At 34.6% G+C, this 16,656-nt stretch overlaps 2 pseudogenes; both read right to left on the bottom strand.

The window, feature by feature from the left end:
- Nucleotides 1-287: 287 nt before the first annotated feature.
- On the bottom strand, nt 288-1,349 carry LOC149223739 (21 kDa protein pseudogene; annotated as a pseudogene).
- A 12,704-nt stretch (nt 1,350-14,053) lies between these two features.
- On the bottom strand, nt 14,054-15,187 carry LOC149223738 (21 kDa protein pseudogene; annotated as a pseudogene).
- Between the last annotated feature and the right edge of the window lie 1,469 nt (nt 15,188-16,656).

The following is a 16,656-nucleotide window of genomic DNA, read 5'->3' as shown; positions in this document are numbered from 1 at the left end:
TCTCGCAGCTTTTAAAAGTTCCAAAGTTTCCCCTCATTTCCGATTGCTTTCCACAGAGTCTACCCATATGTTTCCGGCCCTTGTTATTCCCGTTACATAGCTGCAGATACAGCACAGAGAGCAGTTTTAACCCTGATTTTCATGCTAACATCTTTGAGACCTGTCTGGTACATAAAGCCTTTTCCCCTAACGATCAAAATTGAAAGTGGAATTTCATTAGAATTTCAAAAGGACTCTTTCACAAAACAAAGCAACATTTTGCATTCATTCACTGGGATTTCTGAGAGTAGTAGAATGCACATTATATTATCACCATAGTTCAAAGTTTACAAACTCAAAATACCCTAAATTTTGCATAATGCCAGATCTACAGAAGCGAAAACCCTATAGTACGAAGATTATATGAACATTGGACATATATTAACTGACATCAGAGGACCTCATGAAGGGCTTGGTGTCAGACATCGATCTTATATCCCCCTTTCGTAGCAGCGAATTTGTTGACGAGAGCGAGGGCATTACTGATCAATTTACATAAATAGTGAACGCGGCCCGTAACCATGCCCTTAACCCTCCCTTTAGCAACCTGAAAGCCGTCAAGACAGGAGTCCTGGTTGGTAAGTGAAGCACTCATCCAAGTCTCCACGTTGCTCATCTGTAGCTTGAAGGTGTTTCTCTTCAGATGCTTAAGCTCCGCCAGAGATTGCTGAATCTGGTCCGTGGTGGTCCGTAAATTCTGCATACAATCCTTGAGCGCCGATTTTTCTCTTTTACTCATCGTAGTTCTTCTGGTTTTCAGGCCCGCGGCCCAGACGGACACGTTGTGGGCATTGACGAGGCTCACCTGCATGGCAGCATTCACGATATCGCTCTGCTTGGGCTTCAGAGTCCCCGCGTAGGACGAGAGCGACGAAACGCAGACCTGCGGATACATGGTCACATCGCACGAAGTTTTGATGAATTCCGCCATGTGTGTATCGCGATGCACTGGATTCACTACATTCGTCGCTGCCACTGAACCCAGAATCGCAGCCATGACAATAACAGAAAGAACAGTAGCTGATGGAGCCATGGCGATTCGATCTCAAGGCGTATTGGTAGAAGGGCAGTTGCTCTGCTCTAGATAGTGCAGTTGGCACCAGTTCTTGGAATTGTTGAAGCTCTGCTCTACTATAAATAGGAAGGTTGGCACCGCTTCTGGGATGGTTGAATATTCATCCAGCTTTTACATGTGATCGTCTCTGACGGTGCAGCGTCTGCTTTGTCAAAGTATTTAGATGTGATCGTCGCAGAGAGTGCAGCATTGGTTTTGTCAAAGTATTATTCTTAATTTACTGGACTTTCTGTATTTAGTTTCAATGAGCCCTCTTAAACTCACATCGAATCCCGCGGGGTCCTCCGTGTTATATAATTACAAGCACCATCAAAAAGGGTGTTTAGCACCTAATTGCCACATTCAGGGATTGAAATGTGTTGCTTATGATGCTTAACCGAATTTGGAATGCAGTGTTTTCCCGGAAGTTTAGCGCCATAACTGCGGTCCTGACGTCTCCGGTATGGCAGCGGCTAACCAGCTTGCTATGGCATTAAATGCTTAGGGAGATGCAGGCTGGATAGCCCGTTAACATGCAAATTCAGAAATTGGGCACTAAATAAAAATGGGGAATTTGCATGTTAGCGGGCTATCCAACTTGCATATCCCCAGACATTTAATGCCCTATGACAAGCTGGTTAGCCGCTGCCTCTCAGGTATGAAATTTCACTGACAAATTTGACAGACTAATTGCTCGCTACGAAATGATTTACCACAAATTAGCCAATTGGTATGTTTCAAAAATATTAATTAAAATGGTTATAATCAAAATTGAATTTCAAATTCCAATCAGTGACTACTTAATCCAATAAATAACTAAATATTATTATTAATCTTTAAATTATAAACGAGGAAATATTAAGAGATATCCATTTTAATTTTTACAATTTAAAATTATATATAAAATTTAAGTTTATATAAATTTATGTTGGGTTTTCTTATTGGTACTCAATCAATCAAGTGTGATGATTTAAATTTAATGTATTTATGGATTTGATGTGTAATCGTAATTTCAATGTGGATGGCACCATCTTTGGAAAATTTTATGGGACTTCGCTTCCCAAGGAAGGAGGTTGGATTTTGCTTTTTAAGGAAGGAGTAAAGATTTTTTGTTATATTTTTTGTATATGTGTATGTGTGAATTGGTTTTAAGTGGATTCTTGGCCAATTATTTGGGTGGGTTTCCCCTTTCTCTTGGTGGCTCTTTTCGATGGTGAAGGCTTGGCCCCAAGCTCGTTGTTGGTTTAGCTTACATGGAAAGTTATCATGGCCTCCCTTTAACAATTTCCTCATATAGTCCCCTCCCATCTTTAAGTTATCATGGCCTCTCTTTAACAATTGCCTCATGTAGCTCCCCTCCCATCTTTGCCTTGGTCTTTGTGACATCTTGCTACCTCTAACAACCATGACTCGTTAACAAGCTCATTGTCAACATGGAAGTGGTGCTTGTGGTGCTTTAGGGGGCTCTATACCATGCTTATGAGCCAAGTCTTTAGCGCACAATTTCCACGCTCATACGTCATTGAACATTCAAGAGGAAATTTGTCTTGTGGAAGAGGAAATTCATCATGAATGAGAGGTCACTCAAGATTCAAAAGTCATGGTTGGCACGAGTTTCAGACATAGGAAACTCGCGGGGCTGCCAAAATCACTTTCTATATATAGTGGATTTGTACTGGCATGTTAAGTTCTTACTAGGGAAAATTCTAGTTGATAGGAGACAAGCCTAGGTCAATCTACTGCATAGACTTGATGAGCTCAGAGATTTTATGTTTGAAGTGGAAGGATGGCTTGTGAGGCTCGAGATGGGATCATTGCCTAATTCTCTAATTCCACCTCCATTGAAGGTTGAGGAATAGACCATTAGCCTCAATACTTCACCATCATCCTGATGCTTAGGTTCCCTACATTTTATCGTTTCAATTCTTGCTCTTCCAGCTTCCCATTTTGGGTTGATGATAAGTTCTTCTTAGAGTTTCTATTTAGTTTATTTTTCTTGTTGCCTTAGACTATGCAGTCCGCAAAGGCTGTCCTTTTCTTTCTTGTTGTTGGTTTCCCCCATGGTGGGGCAACCCTGTCTTTTGGGATTCTCGAGTCTTAGACAATCCCTTGAAGTTAATGTTGTTAGCTATTGACTCTACTTCATTGTCTTTAATCTAGTTTTGAAAGTGACACACAAAAGACAGTAAAACTTGTATATATAATAGAAATATTTAATATTTCACTGTAAAACTAACTTAAAAAAATTATTTTTATATATTAAATTTAATAAATTATTTTATGTTTTATTTTAAACTCAGTAATGGGAAGTGAGATATTGTGAGGATATCTACCACCTTCATCTTTTATGTATTTCAAGGGCACACTTGGTAGGAGTCTTGGCTCATTCGTATCCATAGCCTGTAATATTAGTGGTTAAAGTAGATTATGTTTTGGTTTGTTGTTTCATTATGGTACTAGGAGTTATGGAAACTTGTTTAATATTGGAAAGTTTCCATAGGGTTCTACAAGCATGTTTAATGATGAATATTAGACTGGGGTTATATTAAAGGCTTTTTCCATGAGATCTACGACATTTTACTCCTTTTTAAATTGGTTTTGACTTAACATTAGTTTCATCCGTATTATGTAATGGCTTATTAACCCATCCCACTTATTGTGGTTTTTAGTGACAAAAGAGAAGGGGATCTTGCTATGATGTTTTTCGAAGTGCGATATCATTTCTTACATGCATGTCTTGGGGATGTCCCAATAACAGGCAATGTGGTTGTTATTACCATCACTTATTAGGGCTCGACACAAAGCAACATCCTCAACCACTATTTATTAAGAGTTCCTCCCAACATCTAAGTGAGCCATTGAGTTGGACAAAATCAAAGCCCAATTTTAGAAGGGATTTCTTCCAAATATTGAGATTCAAGAGGAATTGCCTTTTGAATTTATGATATAAACATTTCCAAAATTTAAAATACCAAATATACTCTCCCCATGATTCATGATATAAGCATTTCCAAAATTTGAGATACCAAATATCTTAAGACAACTAACTTAAAATTACATATAAAAGTTTATATAAAAACTATTTTTGGTAAATAGTTCATAAAAAACAATGAAAAATATCAAACCAACCTACTTTAATTGAATGAAATACAACTTCAAATTAATAAGATAAACTACAAATATTAAACTTGGATTCAATAAAAGCATAGACTCCATTCTTACATAAGCTGACACTTTTGTCCAGGTTTCAGATTCTAATGGTAAACCCCCTAAAATATAACTTCAAATTAATATGATAAACTACAAGAATTAAACTTTGGATTCAATAGAGGCATGGACTACGAGAAAAAGTGAACGTTGATTAGTCAGGGAGGTTAGGGAATAAAAGTGACTTGGACATTCATTTCTCGTGTTTATATAAATAAATAAAATATTAAGTTTCTAACGTTTATATTCAGAAGTTTGAATGTATTGTTTAATTTTTTTCTTTAAAAACCAATCTTATAAAACAAGGTTGAAACTGCTAACCAGCCATGGATTCTCCTTGGTTTGAATAAAAAGACAGTCTCTGTATCATATATTCAGAAACTATAATGCATATTGAAAATGTTATCCAGTGATTGACTTTCCATGGTTTGAATAAAAATATTACAGGCTCTTATATTAGCAAAATATGATTGGTATTGAAAATGTTTTAGTAATGGACTTTTCAAAGTTTGAATAGAAAAATTTAGAGTCCGTACATTGACAAAATATCCTTCAAGCTCTCACATTTATATTTAAAAGTTTGACCTCATGTTTTAACAAATACTAATACTACAAAATAATATGAAGAAAAACTAATGTTATAAAATAATATGAATGATATCGAGCGATCAATTTTCCATTATTTGAAAAGACGTAAACACTGCCAAACTTTAGAACTTCTAGATGATTGTAGATGAATTTGAAAAACAAGTCCGAAGGAATATAAAAGCAGTATTGTGCACGTTGATAATAATTATTTTTGGAAATAATAATTTTTAAATTAATTTCTATAATATAAATTTATATTATAAATAAGTACGGATCTAATAAGATTTAAGAAAGATTAATTTTTTTTTATATAAATATTTTTAAAATGTATAAATTTTTATTATTTAAATTGTATTTTGAATGTTATATGGAGTATATATAAGATTAAATAAATATTTTAACTATAAAATTTAATTTTTAGAATGATACATAATATATACATTATTAATATTAAAATATATACATAATTAACATTAAAATATTTTACCTAACATGTAATTTCAGATATTATATCAGGGAAAATTAAAATGGTCTTTTTACTATTAATATATTTGTAGGTATATGTCAATATTAATTCATGTTAAAATATTTTATTGATAATTCATATTAAATTATTTTACAATTTTTTCTATTTTTTCTATATATGAAGTTGATATAGACTTAGTTAACATAGATCTTCAAATAGTTTGTTTAAATGTTAAAGTTTAAACATCTTCCTGGTACATTTTTTGTTATTTCTAATTTTTACAACATATACATTTTTTTTAATTATAGCCCACATTATTTTTCTAATTATGTTAATGCATATTCGTTTTCTTTTATTATGGCCAACATTATTTTTCTATTTTGATACAGGGTTACCCCTGCTTTACCCACAGTATGCATATAGACCTATGCATAAATCATTTTCCCAGGAATAGATATGGCCCACCATGTCAAAACTTCATCAATAGTGATGGTTAAGGCCATTTCCATTATCTCTCATGTGGAAACATATTAATAGACTAACTCAATAGTCTAAACCCTCATTATCAGGAATCTAATCACCCTTAATCTTCATGTATGACTTTATTAAAGCCTTTCCTTCATCCCCTTCCTATCTGGACTGGTTATCCCTTATAAACCTTTATAAATCCTTGTGGCCGCACATATATACATAACCTTCCCTCTTAACATTGGTTATATATGGTTTTAACACATAAAACCTCTCATCGGCGCTATCTTCCCTTATAACCCTTTTACAAAGGAAATACACTAAAATTCCGCTCCGAACCATACAAGCAGAACTCAAAATTTATACATCCGCACTTATATTTATTGTCAGGTTCGCCATGCTCCCGTAGTGTTGCTCCTCCGTCGATTCCCAATCGCTGATCTGCCTGATCTCCAATCAGCGTTTATCGCTATCGGTTATCGCTTGATCCTTACACTTGATTTTTCCACTTCCAAACTCCGATCCGGCTTGTGTTTACGGACCCGATGGGTTCTAGGTCACATTTGATAAGGCTTCGGGTCCGACCATACATCGCATGTCGCAATTGCTTCCTCCCTTTGAAAGATTTCGATGCGATCCCGATTTTCCCCTTCTTGTGATTTAATCCTGGTCGTTGATCTTCCCGATCCGACGGTTGTTGTGCATGGATACTTCACTTCTCTGCCATTCCCACTACTTATGTTTTTATGCTATTTCTTCAATTTTCTTGTGGTTTTCGGGTTTCTTCAGGGTTCTTGTCCTTCCGCCCTCCTGCTGTGCGACTCCTTCCTAGGCTTTCCTCTGCATGCTCCTTTGATCAATGTCATTACAAAGCATTATTTGATCCTTCGAATGGATTCACGATCCATTTATGATTCCATTGAATCATTCCTCTTCTCCTCTATGTGTATTCCTCCAAGTACCACCTGCATATATTTATTATGCAAATCTTTGATTAACACACAATTTATGATTCAATACTCAAAACACACATTTCACACAGTCTTGAATTAATCTCTGAATATATAAGCACACAACAATACAATTCCTCTATCTTGGCCTAATCTTCTGATTACAATGGCCTCTGTTTCATACTCTGCCCGTAGGCTTACAAATCACACTCTCCCGGGCTGGCTGGCTAGCTAACTGGCTAATTAACTCCCCCCTTTAGTTTTATTCTTTTCCATACATCATTAGCAGTTTCTTTACAATTGAGGAACTGTTCCTCAGTTACTTTTCAGTTGTCCAACAATTTCTTCAAATTAATTCCTAACTAATCCTAATCCTCTCATGTTCTCCTACATTCGAGAACATTTACAAATATGTCTCACAATATCTAATTAATTCTTATTCTCATTGAAAATCACTCAAGGGCCTAAATATTTACATTAATTCAATACTTAGGAAACCAACTTCCCTAAAACACAAGACCCCCTATGTCTACTAATATACAATGATATTGTTGGGCTGAATGCTCCTGCATCATATTTAGAGCTTAACTTTTTTTTTTTTAATCACATGTCAATTCAATAGATGAACAGACAGAGTTACACATCTCCTCATACTTGGATCTCATCTCAATGTATATGAGAGGAGATATGTATTCCATATTATGATTATTTTAATTTATATAAAATTATATTATTTTTAATAATTTATATTTTTAAACTTCTCCAAATAAAATCATATAAATATGTGGATGGTGTTATGTTTATAAGTTATTGTCACATTTTATGATTAAATTATGGAGAGTTGATTTCAGGTGACTAAGAAGAAAATTAAAGATTTTATTTTTGAATTTTTGTAATAACTATTATATTCAACATCTTAGATGGGGTAGGGAAGTGATGTGCACTTCTACAAGCATGGTTTAACATCACTTTAGAGAGTCATAAAAGGATGACTAATGGGGCAAGTGTTATTATTTTGTAGCATGTATTAGTTATGATGAGTGGGGAGAGAGCTCAGAATGGCAACTAAGAAGGGAGAATTAAAGGTAACAACTTTTGGTTGTCCTCACGGTTTGACCAACTCAATACCACGTTGGATCCCCACTATAGTTTTTTATCACTATTTGTGAAAATGACATGGCGATGTGGATGCTTATTAACACTTCTAGTTTTCATGGAATGACAAGGAAGGTAAGAAACATTTGGTATTTGATCTAAGAAGTTATATTTATGCAATCCTAGGTATTTGGTTCACAAGGCGTTGGCAATTCTTTGTCTCTCTTTGCTTTATAGTTCAAGCAACTAGTTCCCCCATTTGCATTCTTGTCACTGTGTTTTTCTTGAGGTTTGGATTCCCCTACTATCAATGCTATAATGCCTTGTGGTCATGCATCTCATTTTGACTAAAAAGGGCAGTATGGTTCAAGGGGTTTGCAGGGTTCTCAAGTGATCTTCTCCAAATCCTGAACGCAATTTTAAGCTCAGCAGTATGCTTGAGCCTAGTGGGAACCTGTCCTTCCACATATTAGCGAGGAAATTGACTCCTTTTGAAACGGAAATTCAAGGGAAAAGTGGGGTAATCCATGATTGCGACATAAACACAGAGTTTGGAAATTAGATACTACATTTAGGGAGCTTGAGTGCTAGAGATACCAAATACTAGAAAATAATTGATCCCTATTGACATATAAACACTTTGATTGGGAGACTTCTTTTGGATATGTATGAAGCAAAGGAGGAGATTTGCCTTCAAATGGATGAGATACAACTTCAACTCAAAGATATTAGTGCAAAGCTTCCAACTCCAACACAACCAAGCCCCAATCACCAACATGGTTAGTTCTGCCCAAAGCACTCTAATACATGTGGATCTAATCCTCCACTAGTTGTCTTCCATCACACATATTAGTTTCTTCATGTTTAGAATAGTTATCTAATCCATAAACTACCATGTATATTCCAATGGATAATTCATCACAATGGATCTAATTAAAAAACACAATCTGAAATCTGAAATCTATACTATGAGGGTTAATTTTACTTAGATACCTAGATTTATTGACTGGACGTTTTCACTACTTACACATGCAATAGATAAAATGTGGCACCAATCATAACGAACACCAGATATGACCTAGGCAACCCTTTAGAGAGAAACCTAGTGGGAATATGATACTAATATGCACTCTCTTTTTCTGAATGGAAATGGTGCAAATACAAAGGAGTGAGAATTGTGGCTCATGGGCTGCTATAGAATAGAAATCCTCTTCTTCCCTCTATTTATCAACTCTCGCCTACTCTTCTCTACTATGGAACAAAATGCACTTAAATAGAATGTAACCTCTTTCCCTCTTATTGGTCTAGTTATAATATAGCCTAATAGCCAACTGATGGTTAAATTTGACCCATTCAACCATTTATATGAGCTACAACTCAACCCTTCTAGAATCTTCTTCATAGGGCCCATGTGGCTAGCGTCTTTTCCATGAGTAATGGTGATTGGCATGGTATCATGTCGAATTATGGTCGTAAATCATGATAGGAAACCTCTTGGAGGCATAACTTTTGTGTCTGAACTCTCATTAACATGATTCTTCAATCATTAAAAAGGTCTTCAAGTGTAGAATAGCACCAGTGGGTTTTGCACTTCAGCAGCAAAGTTTTACTTGAAAAAACATAATTTAACCCCTCAAACTAACCCCATAAGTTTTTTTACCCCAATTCTTCAACTTGGGTCCCGACGTTAAAACTATGTCTATAAATTAATTTATCTTATTTGTCCACCTTGAAAACATCAATATGGATGACAAATAATATACTAATCCTATCCAAATTACTATCTTTTTATTTATGACCAAGATTACTAACTTATCAAATAAAAAGGCTACTAAGAATTATAGTTTGAACACAATTGTATTCCAACTTTCTTATTATTATCTTGCATAGATCATTTGGACAAAAAAAGTCTCCTCTATGGTTGTTGCTCTATTTACCCAAGTGGTAAGCCGTCAATTTTGGAGTTTTTGTATGCTTTATTTCTTCAATGATTAATCAATCATCTAGTCTATAAAAATACAATGATTATATTCAACAACTATCATATGAATCTGATGATGAAATTGTTAGTGAAATTGTAATTCTCCATTTCCCGTAATGGGTAGTACCAATGGTTGGGACACCACTATTCAAATTCCAACTAGACGACCTCATAAACATATTGCAATTTTCTTGAAGTGCATTTTGGAATACATAGACATATTCAAATGGCTACAAAATCTTTATCGCACCTCAATTATATAATATCAATAACTAATATTTGGAATGCTAGTCTAAACAGGCTACAATTTCACCCGGAAAGTAATTGAAATTTTGGTATGATTTTGAGAAAATCTGGCAGAATTTTTTGAAAATCCAGGTTACAGATGTCAAGCTTCGAGATTTTGGGTTTCCGAGGGGCTCTTGATGGTGTTAAATTCATTTCTGCCATTAAAAAAATGATTTAAACACCGCAACAGTTGTATTTCTTGGAGAAAAAAAATCCTCGGATTCCAATGAAAAAGCGGCGGTCCAGGCAAAATTATGGCCTCAATAAACAAGTCCATATTTGCAATTCCAACCATTTTTTTTAAATCTTTAATCAAATTTTAGATAAAATTATTCGGAAATTATATCCCAAAAATAAAAAAACAGTGTCTTTAGATTACTTTCAATATCTAAATTATTAACATCTTAAAACTTCGAAGAAAAACACATTATAAAAATCTATAAGTAAAAAATATATTAAAAAGAAAATTATTTTTTCTAAATGGTTAAGAGAAATAATTATTATCCCTTAAACTTTAATTTATTTCTCGTAATATTTTCAACTCATATAATATTATAGAAATATAAACCTCACAGGAACCAAGAAAAATTATTAATATAAAACATATTAAATATTAAATATTAACATAAAACACATTAAATAAGACCGGTCAAAACCTGTCACTAAAATAATATTGAAATATAAGAAAATGTTTTTAAAAATACATAAAAGCAAATGCAATATTAAAATTACACATTGAAAGACAAAAATGCCATCAAAACATAAACATCATACACAGGCAAAGGAGCGGGATGGGGGCTAAGCATATAAATAAGACATCCCCAAAACCTGTCACTCATATGTCATTGAAACACAAACATTTGACCAGGAAAGAAACAGCATGGCCCTAAGCATTTAGAACCAGAAGACATCCATACTCTGCCAACAAGGAATGCTTTCTTTTTTCTTCATACTTTCTAGAATGCTTTGGGCATTTGTTTTTATGAAAATTGGAACTCTGAGGAGAGAACATTGGTGAATGGCAGAGCAGTTGGCCACTAATTTCTCTAAAAAGTAGGTAAACGATTAGGTTATGGCAATCAAGCAACGTGCAATTATTACTGCTTCCAAAAATTAGTGGACGAGTGATGTGCAGGTTTTCAACCCTGCACCTTTTCCCTGCCATGGCAGAAAGCTATTTCTGAAACATGTAATTGTTTTCGAACATTTTATTTGTATATATCATGCTGGTTATATGTTGCATTCGTCTAGATGCATCCTCAATATGCGTGCTTGGCTTCTGGTAGATGAACAACAGAGGATAAGTGGTATATTTATTTCCCCAGTTGTAAATTGAAATATATTGAATGAGTTGTTTTTAACAGTCGAACACAGGTTGATTTTTTTGCAAAAAATGTGAAAATTAATTTAAGGAAGATTTAAAATTGTTTTTGGTTGATTAAAAATTCATTTTTTTTTTCAACTTCAAGAATTAGATTAATGGCCTAAAGCTGAAAGTTATTTGTTATAAGAAAGTCTATTCTCTTACCAATCATTAGCAATAAATTTTCATAAATAAAAGTAATGAAACAACTCGCATTCATAAATAGAAGCCAGCTATAACCTTTCTCAGCACTGATTAATAACCATAAATAGAAGCCAGCTATAACCTTTCTCAACACTGATTAATAACCAAGTTATTGTAAATTTTACCAAAAAATAATGCAAAAGAAACAAAATATCCCTCCATGAACATTTGAATATTTTCAACATTGAAAATATTATATGAATATAAACATCACAATTTCAATTTTTATTACATCTAACCAAAATATCCCATGAACATTACAGGCTCTTTAATGAACATAAAAAGCTTCTAATAATCCTGTTAAATAATAATGACATCAACATGGGGAGCAAACAAACACACTTTTATAACGAAATTGTGTGAGGGAATCAGATAAAATAAGTCATGCTAAAAATTCAAATTAATCAGATCAGTGGGCAACAAACCTGTATCATTATACTAGTGCAATGCAAATTACTTGCTAACTTCATCAATGAAAATCACTCAGTAAAGGAGAAAGAGGAGACAGAGGCAATGAACAAAGAAACTGAATTCATAAGCAAATGAGGTCTATGATACCAAATTCCGACTTGGTTTTTGGCCCATTGAACCACTTTGAAAAATGGTGTCTTGCAATGGGAACGGCCCTGATTGAATGATCCTACCCCTTTATTAAAAAGCAGTGGGATATAAAAATCATAACAGCAAACCAATGATACCCTGAAACCTTTTCCCGCCTGAACGGAAGGCATTCCCTGTTTCTGAAAAGCTGCCAAAGCGTTTTAAGCAATTTTTGGAACTATTTCAGTGCTTTCGCAAGAACCTTTGGAAATGGGGCTGCAAACTAATCAATTCCTTGGTCTTCACATTATTTTATACTTGTGTATGAAAAAAAACTAATAAAGACTTGGTAGCTGGCATTGAAATATGAAAATTTAAACTTGTGTGTGAAACTGAATTTTGTAGAGTCAAGGACATTAGTTCAGAATTGTTAGTCAAAAAGTATCCCATTCAAATCTCTGGACAAAACAAACCATTAAAGCGCACAAATCTCCACAAACCTCACCAGATTTTGTTTTAAACAAAAGGAAATCTTGTTTCATTTTAATAGTCGATCGATTTCTTGACGTTTTGTTACTTGCAAAAATACTTTCATTGTTTCCCATCTTTCCTTGCATTGCCTATGGTTTATGTTGAGTTTGCCCCTTCATTTTTGTTCTCATGTTTCTGGCCCTGGCTAATGCCATTTCCACTGTCCAGCTTCTAGAAACTCGTGTAACATAACTGCAAACACAGCACAAGGATGTTGACCCAAACGTTTCTGTTTACTTTGAAAAACTTTGAAACCCCTAAATTTCCTGGTGTTTCCTATGACTTTCTGTTGATTTTACCCCTAGATCTATTTCTTGCCGTGCATGGCGTTTACTATACTTCCTTGCATTTCCTATGGTTTTTCTGTTGAGTTTACCTTTCATTTTACTCCATATGTCTCTGGCGCTTGCTGGTGCCGTTTCAGCTGTCCAGACTCTAGAAACTCGTATAACATAACTGCCAACACAGCACAAGGCAGTGTTTACCCAAATAATTTTTTGGTCAAATCTTGATGTTTAGATTGATCATTATGAAAAACTTGAAACATTCTATCTTTTTTTTTATACTCAAATTAGAAAACACTCAGAAAATAGGGACCCAACCTTGCCATCCCACCAACAAATCCTAACTGACATTTTTTATCAAATTATAAAACACTCAGAAAATAGGGACCCAACCTTGCCATCCCACCAACAAATCCTACCTGACATTTTTTATCAAATTTTAATCTTCAGATTCAACAACATGAAAAACACTCTGAAAATATGAAAAATAAGGAATCAATCTTAATCTTCAGATTCAAGATCATGAAAAACACTCAAAACCCCCGAAAACACTCAAAGTATGGAAAATAGCGAACTCAACCTTGCCATTCCACCAACAAATCCTGCCTGAAAAATTAGAAAAAAAAGCAACCTTAACAGATAGACTACGGCTTACTTTGAACAACTTTAAGACCGTTTCCTAAATTTCCAAGCATTTCCTGTTGACTTTACCGCTGATTTGGCTTTATATGTTTCTCGCCCTTTCTGTTGGCTTTATATGTTTCTTGCCCTTTCTGTTGCTGTTTCCAGGTTGTGAAAACTCATGTAACATAACTGCAAACATAACACAGATGGCACTGTTGACCAGATGTCTTTGTTTGCATTTAACATCTTGAACCATTTATCTTAGAAAGCTAGATGTGCATTCATTCACAAGAATTTAACTAACATTATATCAACATAGCATATAGTTTACAATTCAAACTATGCTAAATTTCACATAATGTCAAAGGTACTGAAGGCGAGAAACCTCTAATACGCAGATTCTATTAACATTGAAAATATATATTAAGGGCCATCAAAGAACTCCGTGAGGGCTTCTGCTGTCAGACATCGAGCTCATATATCAACCTAGCATATAGTTTACAATTCAAAATATGCTAAATTTCGCATAACGCCAAAGCTACAGATGGCGAGAAACCTCTAATACGCAGATTCTATTAACATTGAAAATATATATTAACGGACATCAAAGAACTCCGTGAGGGTTTCTGCTGTCAGACATCGAGCTCAAATTCTTCTCCACTGCTGCAAATTTGTTGACAAGGGCAAGGGCATTACTGATTAATTTACTCACTTTCTGCACGCGGGGCGTGACCATGGCCTTAACCCTCCCACTGGCAGGCTGAAAGCCGTCGAGACAGGAGTCCTCGTTGGTGAGGGCCGCGCTCATCCACGTTTCCACGTTGCTCATCTGCGCCTTGAACGTGTTCCGCCTCAAGTGCTTCAGCTCCGCCAGAGATTGATGAATCTGGCCCGTGGTGTCTCCGAAATCCTCAATACAATCCTTGAGCGCCGCCTTTTCTTTTTTGCTCATCCTGGCTCTTCTGGTTTTCAGGCCCGTGGCCCAGACAGAAACATTGCGGGCATTAACGAGGCTCACCGTCACGGCTGCCTTCACGACATCACTCTGCTTGGCCCTCAGAGACCCCGAGTAGGAAGAGAGCGACGAAAAGCAGAGATTCGGATGCACAGTCACTTTGCACGAAGTTTTGATGAATTCCGCCATGCCTGTATGGCCGTGGTGAAGGGGATTCACGTCCTCTGCTGCTGCTGAAGCCAGTATAACTGCAATTACGATCAAAGGAAAAGTAGTAGCCGACGGATCCATGGTGATTCGACCTCGAGACGTACTCATAGAAGACATATCTGGAGGTTTCGGCTCGGCTCTGCTCTGCTCTGTTATGAAAATGTGAGTTGGCACTGCTTCGTAGCGTTGTCATTCAAGCATGATCGTTGACGCCTTTATAATGCTGGTTAGTGTAAAGACACTGTTTGTATCTGATTTTAATGATACCGACTGAATATGTGTATAATCCTGGAGCCTTCGTTCCTTTACAAATACGAACCTTATAATCAAAGTCTCTAATCTAAAGAGCTTGAGCTTTAATGAATTTGAGTGCGCTATTGGTTAAGATAGTGTTTTGCATAAATTCATATGTCCAGATAGTGTTTTACATAAATTCATATGTCCATGTGTAAGTGTAAACAAAGCTGAGTAGGTGAGCCTCATATGGTTAGACAAAAATTAATCTTTTATCTCACAAAAAAATCTTATATACCCCACCATAATTGAATTATTATTATTATTATTATTATTTATTTTATTATATAATTTATATATATATTTTTTTAATTTACTATAAATATAATAATCTCAAGATCGTAACATTTAATACTGTCTCATGGTGCAAATAATATTTGACAATGTGTACACATTATTTAAATGTGATAATTATATCACATGGTGCAAATAATATTTGACAACTGAAAATCTATATGGTATTAGTTAGATGATGATCAATGTAATTTTTGATATGAAATAGACATGATGAAGATATAGCCATGTTAAATTTAAATTATATAATTTTAAATAGTATTTTTTATTATTTTTATATATGAAATTCAACCGATTCATAAATTTTTTTTATAGAATAAATAAAAAAATATTAATAATATAATTATATTAATATAAAAAATATTGTTAAAATATAAATGTATTTTATTAATATAATAAATATATTTTAATTTAATATGCATAAATTTAATAATAATTTTAATCAATATATAATACAAATATATTAGTAAATAATTATATAATAAAATATTAATTAAAAATAATATAGATAAATTAACAAAATAGTTATATTATTGTTAAGATATATATATATATATATATATATATATAATTGAAAATGCCAACTAACTTCCCCCGATGGGATGCTATGGCAGATGGAACAGGGCCTTTGGTGTTGTGCCCACCCTCAAGTACGTAGCAACTCATAAATGTGGGGAGGATGCAGACAATGCCTTTCATGTATGAGCATGTATTGTAATAGTTGGATGTTGGTGTATTTATGGGTTGTGTGGGTCAGTGAAATCATTTGTAGCGAGAGGAAAGGAGTCGATGTATTGCCCTTTACCTCATGAGGTGAATTCTCTATGAAACTGACTTGTGTAAAGGTCCTAGTGTTGTGGGCAAAGGTGATTTTTGAGGTTTGGCAAGGAATTCATGTTGTTCAATGTGTATGGGTTGTGACTGTTTGGAGCGTCTATGGAGCCGAGTTTTGTTCGTGGCTGGTGGAAGTCTCCTCTCTAGAGGTCTTGCCTGGCGTATCAAATTGTAAGCATATAGTGCTCAATCAAGTCTCTTCTTTGCTTTTTTCACTTCCCCTATATAGATGTGCTGATGGGTTTAGTCATGAGTATCTTGAGCTCAATTTTATGTATATGAATTTTCTTCTTTGGTTTGGGGACAACGTTGGGAGTGCTTGTTTATTTTGGCATTGGGGTGAATCTTGGTTCCTTTTCTCTTAGTTTAAGGTGGGTTTTGTATGTT

The sequence above is a fragment of the Pinus tabuliformis genome, chromosome Q, assembly GCF_031772625.1.
Source record: "Pinus tabuliformis cultivar Carrire ecotype Pingquan chromosome Q, CPIR1, whole genome shotgun sequence".
Taxonomy (NCBI): Eukaryota; Viridiplantae; Streptophyta; class Pinopsida; order Pinales; family Pinaceae; genus Pinus; species Pinus tabuliformis.
This window is presented reverse-complemented; position numbering and strand designations above follow the sequence as displayed.